Source organism: Symphalangus syndactylus, chromosome 12 (genome assembly GCF_028878055.3).
Source record: "Symphalangus syndactylus isolate Jambi chromosome 12, NHGRI_mSymSyn1-v2.1_pri, whole genome shotgun sequence".
In the NCBI taxonomy this organism is placed as follows: domain Eukaryota; kingdom Metazoa; phylum Chordata; class Mammalia; order Primates; family Hylobatidae; genus Symphalangus; species Symphalangus syndactylus.
This window is the reverse complement of record NC_072441.2, coordinates 135,960,683-135,973,517: the sequence shown is the minus strand read 5'-3', so window position 1 is coordinate 135,973,517 and position 12,835 is coordinate 135,960,683. Positions and strand designations below refer to the sequence as shown.

The 12,835-nt window shown below is 48.8% G+C and overlaps 1 protein-coding gene across 3 annotated transcripts in view; it reads right to left on the bottom strand.

Moving 5' to 3' along the window:
* The window catches only part of HIVEP3 (HIVEP zinc finger 3), a 527,761-nt gene that overhangs the window by 183,910 nt on the left and 331,016 nt on the right, over positions 1-12,835 (bottom strand). For 2 of the 3 annotated variants that reach the window (XM_063625158.1, XM_063625161.1), the window contains 2 exons: positions 12,266-12,345; positions 714-861 (listed from right to left, as the gene is read on the bottom strand). The gene's annotated coding sequence lies outside the window, so the exon portion shown is untranslated. The remainder of the gene's footprint in view (positions 1-713; positions 862-12,265; positions 12,346-12,835) is intronic. The other variant, XM_055255397.2, reaches the window with a different exon arrangement.

Here is a 12,835-nt window from a genome sequence, read left to right as displayed (position 1 = left end):
GGTGGGTAGGAATCCGTCCAAACACACAATTGTCCCAGGGAACTCTTCTGACAGAGAAGCACCTCCAAGGCCCCAGTGATGTGTCTCCCCCACCTCGCCTCTGAGCATTCTGTCTCCTCCTCGGCACCGTGCTCCAGACATCCTGAGCCGGGAGTTCCCCAAACGGACCTGTTTTTTTCCGCCTCTGTTGCTTCATGTGTGCTGTGCTGGCCACCTGGAACACAGGCCGCCACCTGCTTGTCTCATAAGAAAGCTCTTACCTCTCTGCTCAAGCTCACCTCCCAACCTCCTCAGTGAGCCCGTTTCCTTCCCCTGGGAATCCTGCGACCTCACCTTAACCTCAGCACTTAGGACACTATATTTCCAACTTCTAAAAAAATCTTTTTGGGAGAACAAAGTTACAGTTTAGAGAAAGACACAAGTGTTTACTTACCGATTCATTTCATGAACTGAGTCTTATTTATCTTTGTTTCCCCAGCAAACAGCACAAGGTACGTATTGATGTTTCCGTAGGTATTTGCAAATAAATGTTTCCCTGGTAGAGTGGTTCTCTCTCTACCCTTCCAGCTGGATTGTCTGTTGTGACCTCAACCCCCTGCTGGTAGGGACCCATCTTTCACCGGCCTCCCTCGGCCTCCACGGGGCACCTGTTAGAACTGTGTGCAAACCACGAGGGAATGGGCGCCGAGGGGCTCTCTCGGGAGTGAACTCACCTAGTGTTTGGAGGTTGTGCCTCAAGTTATGGCTGCCCTGGTGAGTCTGTGCTTTCTGGGATCCGGGTGGGTAGGGTCACTGGCGGGGAAACCTCCTCCAGCAAGTTGTCATAGTAACCAGGACTTTCCATTTCATGGGAGAGAGTCCCTGGGAGGAAAAACACACCAAGGGCTTAGGGGGAGTGGTAGGAAGCCATGAAAAGCCTCTGACACTGTCCTCCCGTACCCTTTGCTTTGCTTCCTACTGGTTTACATGCTCAAGGTAGAGGCCATTATGTGTGGGCATCTGAGTAGAAGCTGCTGAAAATAGCCGCCCGACTATTTCAGGGAGCAACTGAATATGCATGAAGCTATTTTAAAAAGATGTCCCTGGCCCAGCTAATCCGAACCCCATCCTTTCCCTTAGAAGTGCCAAGACAAGTTGAATGGGACCTTTCTTAGTCTTTCCCACCAGGGTGGGGGTGCTTCAGAAGCCACAGAAACAGCACCCTGGCTAACGTTGGCCTTGCAGCCTGCTGGCTCCGCCTCCCAGTCCCGTGGTCACAGAGGCTGCTAGCCAGACAGCTCAGCCTTCCACAGTCCTCCTGGGCCTTGGCAGCCTTCAGCAACTACTTTGCCACAATCCCGTGTGCCTAGGTCTTTGGGAGCCTCAAATCTTAGATATTTCCACATGTTTGTTCATTTATTCATTCAATACACTTGTATTGCCGGATAACACGTGCGAGGATTGTTTTGGGTGCTGGGAAAAAAAGGTTTCTGACACCAGCTTATGGCGGGGGAGTGTGGACAGGTGAGTAGAAAGACAATAACCATAAAGTTCCAAAACAGAGAGGAATCAGGTGTTGGGAGGTCCGGGGAAGGAGCCCTTGCTTCTTCCTGATGGCTACAGAAAGAAGATAGCATTTGAGCTGAGCCTTGTCTGAGAAACATGGCTGGCTCAAGGGGCAGGGGATGGCTGGGTGTGGCAGGGGCACCCTGGTGGGAGGGTGTGCCTGCCAGGAAGTGAGAAAGAAGAGCAGGAGACTGTGGGGACACTGAATGCTGGGCTAGCAATGCCTTCTCTGAGTCCTCAGGGTGGGATGGGGAGCACCCCGCTTCTATGAGCCTGAAGTGCCTGGTGCACCCTTGCCACTGCCTTCAACCTAGACCAGAAGTGCCTTGGGCCAGGAGCCTGGTCAGATCCTCCTGGGCATCTCCAGAGCCCTGTGCCAAGCTTGGGACTGAGCACACTTACATATCATTGGCTGAAAGCATGGATTCTGGCCCGGTGCAGTGGCTTACACCTGTAATCCCAGCACTTTGGGAGGCCGAGGCGGCTGGATCACCTGAGGTCGGGAGTTCGAGACCAGCCTGGCCGACATGGTGAAACCCTGTCTCTACTAAAAATACAAAAATTAGCCAGGAGTGGTGGTGGGCACCTGTAATCCCAGCTACTCGGGAGGCTGAGGCAGGAGAATCGCTTGAACCCAGGAGGAGGAGGTTGCAATGAGCCAAGGTCGCTCCATTGCACTCCAGCCTGGGTGACAAGAGTGAAACTCCATCTCAAAAACAAAAACAAACAAACAAAAAAGAAAGCATGGATTTTGGAGCCAGACTTCCTGGGTTCAAATCTGGGCTCTCCCCCTTACTCGCTGTCACCTTGGGCAAGTTATCTGACCTCTCTTTGCCTCGGCTATAAAATGGGAATAATAATACAGTCTATCTCATGGAGCTTCTTGGTGAAGACTCCATTACATGAATTAATATATGTCAAGGGCTTAGAAGTCTGTGTGGCACATAGCAAGCAATACATAAAAGTGTTAACTATATTATTCTAAAGAATATAGATTTTTATCTTGACAATGGAGTGCCATCAATAACAAGTTTTCTTTCTAAATTGAAAATAGCTTCATTGCTTTGACTGATCGTATCATATGTGCCCACTGTAAAAAGTTAAAGCATTATCAGTATAAAGAAGAACGGAAAAAAATCCCCTTAAATCCTGACTCAGATAACTACTGACATGACCATCTGCTATGGCCTGAATGTATGTATCCCTCCAAAATTCATATGTTGAAATCCTGACCATCAAGGTGATAGTATTAGGAGGTGGGGCCTTTGGGAGGTGATTAAGTTCTGGGGACCGAATCTGCATGAATGGGATTAGTGCCCTTATAAAAGAGGCCAAAGAAAGACTTCTCATCCCCTCTACCATTTGAGAACACAGCAAAAAGGTAACACCTATGAATCAGAGAGTAGAGCCTCATCAGATCATGAATCTGCCTTGATCTTGAATTTCCCAGCCTTGAGAACTGTAAGAAATAGATTTCTGTTTTCCTAAGCTGCTCAGTTTATGGTATTTTGTTATAGCAGCCTGAATGAACGAAGACACTATCTTTTTAGATACAGTCAATCCTCATTATTCATAGATTCTGTGTTTGCAAATTTATCTACTTGATCAAATTTATTTGTAGCCTCCAAATCAATACTTACACTCACAGTCACTTGTGGATGTGCAGAGTGGTGAATTTTTTTTTTCTTTTTTTTTGAGATGGAGTCTCACTGTATCTACAACCTCCGCCTCCCGGGTTCAAGCGATTCTCTTTGCCTCAGCCTTTCGAGTAGCTGGGATTACAGGCCTGCGCCACCATGCCCAGATAATTTTTGTATTTTAGTAGAGACAGGGTTTCACCGTGTTGGCCAGGCTGGTCTTGAACTCCTGACCTCAAGTGATCCACCCGCCTCAGCCTCCTAAAGTGCTGGGATTACAGGCGCGAGCCACCGCGCCCAGTGTGGTGAAAATTTTGAGTTGCCTAATGTGCGTGTTCCCAGATGAGGCTAAATGAGGCGACCTTCTGCCTTCTAGTTTCAGATCCCATATGGTAAACAAGTGTCCACAAAAAGGACACTAGGGACAGTTTTCGCAGTTTTGCACTTTTTGTTTGGTGATTTTACTTTTTCAAATGGCCTCCAAGTACAGTGCCGAAGTGCTTTCCGGTGTTCCCAAGCACAGGGGAGCTACTGTGTGCCTTACAGAGAAAATACTGTGTTAGGTAAGCTTTGTTCAGAGAGGAGTTATAGTGCCGCTGGCCCTGAGTTCAATATTAATGAATCAACAATCTATGTTAAATAAGGTATCTTAAAACAGAAACACACATAAAACAAAGTTAATATATTGATCAGTTGAGAGAAACATTGTAACCAGAGGCTCGCAGGAATCTTATGCTGTAGTTTGCCTAGGAGCAACAGTTCAGTATTTGCTAATTCTGTGTTTGTGAGGACTTTATAGAACATAACTACTATGAATAACAAGAATCAATGACATCTTTCTAGATACATGGATGTACGCTTCTTTGCAATTTGGAATGGACATTCCATACCCTTTTGATGCTTTAAAAAATCATATGTTAATATGTCAAAGGCATCTTTCCATTTTCATAAATACAGGTCCTCAGATGGCTGCATCACTGTGCACGTTTCTGTAATGAATAACCAGTAGCTCCCTACTGATGGACAATTTGGTTGCTTTCCATTATTTGCTATTACAAACAATACTATGTAATAGCATTGTTTGGTAATAATAAAAGAGCTAGCATTTATTCAGCACTTAGTAGGGGCCCCACCCTCTGCTAAGAGTTTTACAAGGGTTATCTCACTTAAGCTTTGCCACAAGCCTATGAAAGAGGTATTATTATGCCCACTTTGTGGATGAGGACTTTGATGCTTGGAGATGTTAAGGAACTCTTCCAGGGCCAGGTGGCTTGAAACAAGGTCTCTCTGATCTCAGACTCCACACTCTTAACTAATGCTCTGCTGCTTTCCTACACACATAAACCCTGGACACTTTAGGATACTTGTTTAGAAGTGAACTACTGAGTTGAAAGGTGGGGACATTTGAAAGTATGGATATATAATCTCCCCTCCAGAAAATGTGTATCAATTCGTGACCCACTAAACAGTGCTCCAGTGTTCCTGTTTCTCATTCTACGTTTCCCCAAGTATTTTCATTCTTTGAAATGGCCCCCGAAGGACACTTTGATTGTTTAATGTGTATCCTTTGCCCCTGGGTGACGACTCTTCACCTGCTTTCTATCCTCTGTATTTTGTCATTTGTGAATTGCTTGTTCATAGCCTCTGCCCATTTTTCCGCTGGCAGTTTGTCTTTAATACTTCACTTACAAGGGCTCTTTGGGTATTACTGCTGCTAACCTTTCACCCATCAAGCCTGTGTTGAAATACTTTTCTTAGTTTGTGATCATCCTTTACCCTGATTATTGTGGGGTGTTTGCCCATAGGGTTTTTAATTGTTTTCCTTCACAGTTTCTGGATTTGATATTACATGTGAGGAGGCATTCTTCATTCCGGTATGACACAAATATTCCCTCGTTATCTTTCTTTTGGTATCATTATGGTTTCATGTTTTTTAATCTCCTTGGAATTTATTTTGGTGTAGGAACTGAGGTAGGGAGCCAGTTGTATTCCCTTCCCTCCCTACAAATAGCTTGCTGGTTGTCTTTAGAACACATCAGGAATCACCTGCATTTTTATCTCTAATTCTCAATGCCATGCATTCACAAACCAATCCTCATGTACACTGATATCTACTTCTGGGCTCTCTGTTCCTTGAGCCACAGGTCTATTTCTGTACCAACACTGATTTTTTTTCTAGGCCATTCATCCATGTTTATTTTTCCAGATGTACTTTGTAAACATTTTATGAAAAATCTTTTTGGGATTTTGAGATTCAATTTTATTTATAGAACAATTTATAATACCTTCTTCAGTTGACTCTTCATAATTTTATGCTTTTATTTCTTTGGAGAATGAAGTCTTTTTCCCTCTATGCTTTCTAACTGCCTTATTTTGATACCACCTTCTTGGTGAAAGCTTTTCTACTCAGCCCTGCAAGAGTCTTTTCTAATCTCTCCCCACTCAGCACTCTGCCTTTTGCATGCCCCACCCAACTTTTTTACCCAGAATTATAATTACTGCTCAGACAGTGAGCTCCTTGAAGGCAGGGTCCTGGCATGGCCTATTTGTACATTTCCTACCACACCCGGCAGGTTGTCGGGGCTCTGGAGATATTTGCAGGGTGAATGAATGAATGAACAAGTGAATGAAAGACATCCTCCCGGAAAGCTGATTGTGAAATGAAACAAATTGATTACAAAAACCCTCTTTCATAGGCTTTCATTAGAAAACAAAACACTTGTGCTTGGCTAAATCCCCAAGAACGTGTCAGAATGAGAGAAGTGGCTCACTACTAGACTGCATGTCATGTGCCACATGCCCCAACACCTGTCCCCAGAGACTGCCACCCTCACCAAGCAGCAAGGCATTTCTCAGGCACGCTCTCAGGCAGGCTCTCAGGCTCTAAAAGGCCTCCAGGAGAAGGAACACAATTATTCACCACATGCCTGCCACTGAGCTAGACTTTGACCAATAAGATACAACACCCTGAAAGTTGGGATCACTAGTCCCATTTTGCAAATGAGGAAACTGAGTCTCAGAGAGATGTAACCCTACCTAGTAAGCAGTAGGGCCAGCTGAAGCCAGGGCTATGGGACCCTAAAAACCTTGCCTCTCCTATAGTAACCTCCAAACCACCAGAGTCTGGGAGGTTGAGGAACTGTGGCCCAGAGGGGAATGATGTACAGAGTCAAAGAGCAAGGGTCCTGCTGTCACTAAACCAAGACAGTCCCTAGAAAACTTGTTTCCCCCAAAGCTGTATGATGCCGCTTCTATAAATCATTCCTAAAGAGCTTGGGTCAAAGAGCTACTGTCAGGCAGGGGGCACATCACACAGGCATTACTGTTGCTATGGGACTGGGGAGTGGAGGGATGGGGGAGGTGGTGGACTTGCCATGGAGGCGGGATGTTGGTCTCCAGTACCTATCTGGAGATGGCCCTCCAGAGTCCTCCTTCTTGCTTGCCCAGGGGGTTGCGGCTTTTAGACAGCCCTGCAGTTCCCTCCTGGGAGTGCTGCCAAGCAGCCACTTCCTTATCAGGCTGGCAGTGGCTGGGCAGGCCTCAGCTTATTTCTAAGCCTGGATTAGAGCTCAGGTTTCTCATGAAGGACCATGGGTTGGGGGCCAATACATTTACTGGACTTGACTCTGTGCCTGGCCCAGTGTAGGCCCCAGGGACATGGGGATGAGCAGCCTACAAGCCTCCTGCTTCATGCAGCTCCATTCCGATCAGGAGGTGAATCACAAGGAAAACCCCCAACCCTGCCCAAGAGCCACAGTAGAGATCTCTAATGCTGAGGGTGCCCAGATTTGGGGGGTTAGCCGGCTGCAGGCTGTGGAGGTTGGATGTCAGGTGAGGGCATATGGGCTTCATCCTGTGGGCAGAGGGAAATGCCCTACATTTTGAAGCAAGAGCCTGCCGTGGTTAGATTTGTGCTTTAGAAACAAACCAACTAGGTATATTCGTTTTCAATAAACGTGAATTCTTTCTTAGGTGAAAATTAAAGTGTTTCCATTTTGGACAAATAATCCCAACATAAGGAATTGCAGCAGATGGCTATGGCCCTGGATGAGCCACTTACCTATGGGGCTGATGAATGGGAAGAGCCCTGGGCTTGGAGTGACAGACCCACATCCACGATCAAGTCCCTGCCACCATCTTGCTGTGTGACCTCCAGCAAATGACTTCCCCATCTCAACCTCGGTTTCCTCATCTATCAAATGGGAATACTGCCACTTAATACACAGGGCCGTCTTCAGGACAAAATGGGGTATCAAATGACACTGTGCATTTGTTCCTACTTGACAAATGTGAGGCATGAGGGTGAGACTCCTGAAGACCAGTCCACACCCCCAAGGGCATTTCAGATGCCCCACAGCCTGCAATGTCTTGGGAAGTCTTTCTCAGCTGTTCCAGCTCCAGTCAAAGACTGTCCTGTAAAAACATGACCCCATCCAGAGACGCAATCTCCCGTGTGTTTGGTGGGCCACCTGCCCACGGGGCACAGCCTGCTGGGCCATGAGCATCAACAGCAGCCTCTTCCTGGTGGGAGAAGGAACAGGGAGCCGGCTCGTTCTCTAAGAGCAGAGTGCTGGCAGGCGACGTGGAACATTTTGAGGTGGGATGCTTCTTCCTGCACCGTTGGCAGCTGTCTACATAAGGTGCCCATTATGTGCAGGCCCCAAGGCCAGCAGGCCTGAGAGGCCAAGCTGAAAATAGTGTCAGATGTGCACCCGCCAGACACACTGAACATCCGAAGGTCGGACGCCTCCAAGCAGCCACCCAGGCAGGAGCGCAGCAGATGGGCACCAAACAGCTGTGGCAGCTGCTGCCTCTTGTTCCTCCCAGGCACAGAGACAGACGGCCCTATGCAGCAGCCTGGTTCAGTAGCCCAGCTTGAGTTAAAAAATAGAATGTAGAGTATAATCCTAATTTTTTTTTTAAAAAAATCTGTGTAAGTGCATAGAAAAAAAAGTGGAAGAGGGATTCACTAAATAGCCCAGTCATGGATGCGGAATAGTAGGTGAATTTTTTTTTCCTCTACTTTCCAAAATTTTCTCAATACATATGTATTACTTTTGTAATCAGAAGAATACACAATAAGATGCTATGCTATATATTCCTATGAAATATATAAAATGATTAAATTGCATATGCTTATGACATGTGGTATATATGTGTGTGTGAATACATTTATACGGCTGGCTGGTGTTAAAGATCAACATTCTCCAACCCCGCATCGTACAGAAGAGACGGAGGCCCCAGGAGCAAAGCAGGAAGCAGAGAGGCAGATTTTCACTGAGGCTGGTGTTGCACTGGAGTTTCCCCAAGCCTTGCCCCACTTAATTCTGTAGTTGGTTTTATTCCCACTTGATGGAGATGGAAACTGAGGTACAGAGAAGTGAACTGATTCGCTCAAAGATGACCAGCTCGGAAGCCATAGAGCCAAATTGCAACCCTAGCTTTCCACCCACAGCCCACTGAGCTTCAAGAAAGGAAGGCTTTTGAAAAAAGAACAGAACAAAACAACAACAAAAATGCCCTGCTCCTTGAAGCCTCAAACATTCAGAAAGCAACTCCTTAAGGGAGTGAGTTTTGAATTGTTTCCTGAGCGCCTCTAGGTGCACGCATTTCTTAGCTCTGGGGGGGTTCATGGTCGTCTTCCCAGAGCTGCCCACGGGAGCCTTTGAGAGGATGGGTAACAAATCATGACGTCGGGGCACAAAGGGCACAGCAAATCCCAAGGTGGGACTGGCTGGCAGGTATCAGGCCTTTGGGACAGGGTGAGGGGGAGTGAGTTGGCTGGAGAGGCTGCTGTCTAAACTCTCAGTCTTCCAGTGCTTTGGGAGGGGCAGCACCCCGCAGCAACGCCAGATGCCCTGATCTGAGGCCTTTGCTCCAGCTCCTCCCGCTGCATGAGTGCCATCTCTATCCCCGTATGCTGCCCTCAGTCTTCTAGGGCCCAGTTCATCCAGGTATTTGTGCATTCTTATTGGTGAACACATTTTAATTGAGGGCCTGCTAGGTGCTAGAGCAAAAGACGTAGTATCAACCCTGTAGATGCCTCTAGTGCTCAGAGGAAGGCTACCCAGGGTCATTCAAGCATAGACTCTGGGGCCAGACAGTCTAGGCTCACCCTGGCTAAGCCACTTCATAGCCCTGTGTGTTTGGGCCAGTCACAGTCTCTCTGTGCATCAGTTGTCATCTGTAAAAGAGAATGAAAACAGCACCTGCCTCATAGACTAGTGCAGGTGGAGTGTACATCTGTGTAAAGGTCTTAGAGAACAGTGCCTGGCATGTAGTAAGTGCTCAACAAACCTCAGTTGCTATAAACATTCTCATCATTACCCTCTGGTGCAGATTCCCTCCTTATGGTGCCCACCCTGCTTTTGTCCACTGGCTGCTACCTCCTGTACGGTCCCATAGCACTTTGAACACCCCTCCACGAGAGCACTGATGGGCATGCAGTACAGGTGTCTGAGGCCCTGTTCCCTCCTTCTCTCTACCTGGGTAGAGACTGAGTTTATTCGTCTCCATCCCAGCACCCAGCACAGATGTTATAACATCACCAGGGTTATGTCAGCATTTGCAGGTAATGTGTGCCCTCAACTCCAATCGAGAAAAGTCTTAGAGGCATTAGAGTTTGTCTATCTGGACTTATCACGGAGCTCATCCATGCTGCCCTTGAACTGTGGGGTCTGACCCTGGGTGTGACCTTCCCAATGAGAACCAAGTTGATGAGGGAGCTGTGTGCTAAGCTTCCATGAATGCTTCTCTGTGACAGGGAGTTCTGCTGGGCAGGACGTCGAAAACACCAACTACTGACACCCCACCACATCCTGGTGTTTCCCGTGCCATGCCTTTCTCCATCGGGGCCCCGTGTCCCCGCTGCTGATCTAAGAACTCCCATGGATCCTTTGGGTGCCAGTGCTCCTGGCCCCACCCCCACAATGCTTCTCCTAGCCACAGCCCCCACTGAATGTAGCTTCCTCTCTCCTGGGCTTCTCTTGTTTCTGCCCTGGGCCTGTGGGGCTGCTCCCGCTCTCAGTGTGTGGCTGTTCCTTTGTCTATGTGTCCCTTCTGGAGAAGGGGCAAACTTGCTCTTGTTTGGGCCCCCAGTGTCCACCAATGCCAGGATCAGAGGGGTGTCAGGAAAGCTCTGCTGAGCGCACTTTTCAGAGGAAAGTCAAGCCCGCTGGCCTGACCTCCCGTTAAGGCATGCACGCTGACTGATCACACCACCTTCTGAACCCAAAACTCACAGGTGGCTCTAGGCCAGCCCTGCCCATCGGTTGCCACTCACTCCATCGCAGGGCTGAGCCGGCAGGAAAGCCCCGAAAGTAAGTGCTGAGCGTGTGGTGTGCGCCGTGCTGGCCTCTCGCTCAAGCTCTTGTGTTTGACTCTGGCACCGCTGCAGGAGGTGGGTGTTCTATACAGAGAGGCCTTCCTGAGGCTCTGATGGTTCCACTGCTCCTCAAAGGAGGGGCAGGGCAGGGTTGGAGCAAGGCTCTCTTTGGCCCCAGAACCTACTCATTCTACACTCCTGTGAAACGACAGGTGTGAAAGTGTTCTGAGTCCTACCAACAGAGGAACCTGTAAAACCAGAGAATTGCCAGCTATTACCCACCACACAGAAACCACTCTAGGACAACCTTGCTATCAAGAAGAAGTCTTCAGGGGCCTTGGGAACAGCACTGAATCCTTACAGAATTGCTGCCCAGGAGGGGGTGGCCTATTGTCCTTCAGGGGCAGGAAAGCAGGAGAGTGAGTGGGAGCTGGACGAGCGGAAGAGAAGCAGCCCTGTGGCTGGAGTGGCAGCCCAACACAGGACGGGGCCCTGGGGACCTGAAAGGATGCAGAGGGATGCTGGAGTCTGTGAGAGCTGAGGCCACAGACACTTCTGCACGGGGTGTCCTGCCCTGGGCCCCTATTGAGGTTCTACACGTTCTGACATGTGCACCTCCTCTCATCTTGGCCTCCCCACCACCTTCCTCCCCACCCTCCCACACCCCGGTAGGGGCCTCTCTCAGAACCACAGGGCTGACTGTCTCCCTTCCCTGCTTGTGTAGGACCCAGCCCGAGCTCCTGGGTGACCTTCAGAATCCTGCTGCTCTCTTGGCCTCACTCCCACCCTCCTCCTCTTGGGCCCTGCATCCCAGCGACTCCACTGCTCCACTTGCTGTCCCTTCGGCTCAGAATGCTCTTCTTCCATTTTTCACCTGGTGAACTTCTATTCATCCTTCAAAGCCCAGTACAAGTGTCACCTTTAAATTATCTTCCTTGAACTACCCCCACAACCAAACCCCGACAGAATAGGGCCCTCCTGCCTTCACAGGTTTTGCTGTTCTGTGGCTATTTGCACATCGATCTCCTCCACTGGAGCAGAAGCTTTTTGAGGACAATGCCATGATTTGTTCATCTCTGTGCCTCAGTGCCCAGCACAGAGGATAGAGCACAACAGGCAATAAATGATGTCCTGATGACGAGGTCATGAGAGGGCAGGCATGGGGCTGGTGATTGCATCTGAGTTTGACTTCCAGCAGCGTTTACTAGGAGGAATACAGGCCCCTCCCCAAAATGCACACATACACATATATGGTGAACACACAGCCCAGTCCAGGATCTCTGTGACTGTAAAGTCCATGGAGCAATCAAACAGGAGACTGAGTTCTAAGGATGTGGTACACAGCTGCAGTGTCAGCCCCACTGTCCTCCCCAGAGCCCAGGGCCTTGGCTTGAGCCCTGCTGGCTTCACTGAGTCCCACTCCCTCACTTTGCAGACAAGGAAACAGAGACCCAGAAAGGAGGTGCTTGCTTGAGATTTTCCTGAGCAATAAAGGCAGGCCTGGGGTCAGAAGCCTTTCCCTTGGCTCCTGGCCCAGGACTCTCCATCACCATATGCTGCCATTTGCAGAAATGCCAGCTGCAGGACTCGGGACATTTGGGTGGCTTTTTCCCTAAAGTGTCGGTAGCGTGTGGGGCTCCATTCTCCTGCCCGAGGCTAAGGTCATTCCTGTCTACCTCCTGGCCTCAAAACACAGCCTAATGGCCTTTGGGCTGTGCTGAAACTGCCCTGTGTCCTGTGGGGGATGGGGAGGGCTCACCTGCCAAAAACCAGCCGTGGTCTCATGGTCGAGATGTGTCAGAGATTTCTAGAGCTTGGAGAACTGTGTTGGAGGGAGGCCTGTGGGAAGTAGAGAAAGTGAGAATATTATGCCACTGCCATCTGTCAACTTCCATCTGAGTCTGAAAAATGTACCCTAAAATGGTGAGCACACAGCCTTGCTGAAAGCAAAGCCCCAACCGCCACCCCTTCTCCAACATGGTTATGACGAGGTCAAGATCAGGTCGCTGCGGATGAAACCACAGCCTCAAAACCCCAGTACAGAGCTGAAAGTCACAAGTTGTCTGCCCCTGGGAACCCCACAGGTATGCTGGTCCTGTGCTCAGGCCTAAGGCTGGAGGAACTCCCACTTTCAAACACTCCTCTGGGAAAACACCCTTTGTGGGTTCCCTAAGCACTGTTCATCGTAATTCACTCTTTCTTGCTTTCATTATTCATTCATTCATGCAAGCATTCAACAGCCATTTGGGAAAGTTGTTAGGTGCTGGCATCAGGTCCTCATAGAGATGAAGTCTCTGAGTGTGACAGCCTAGATCCAGTAAGAAAGGCA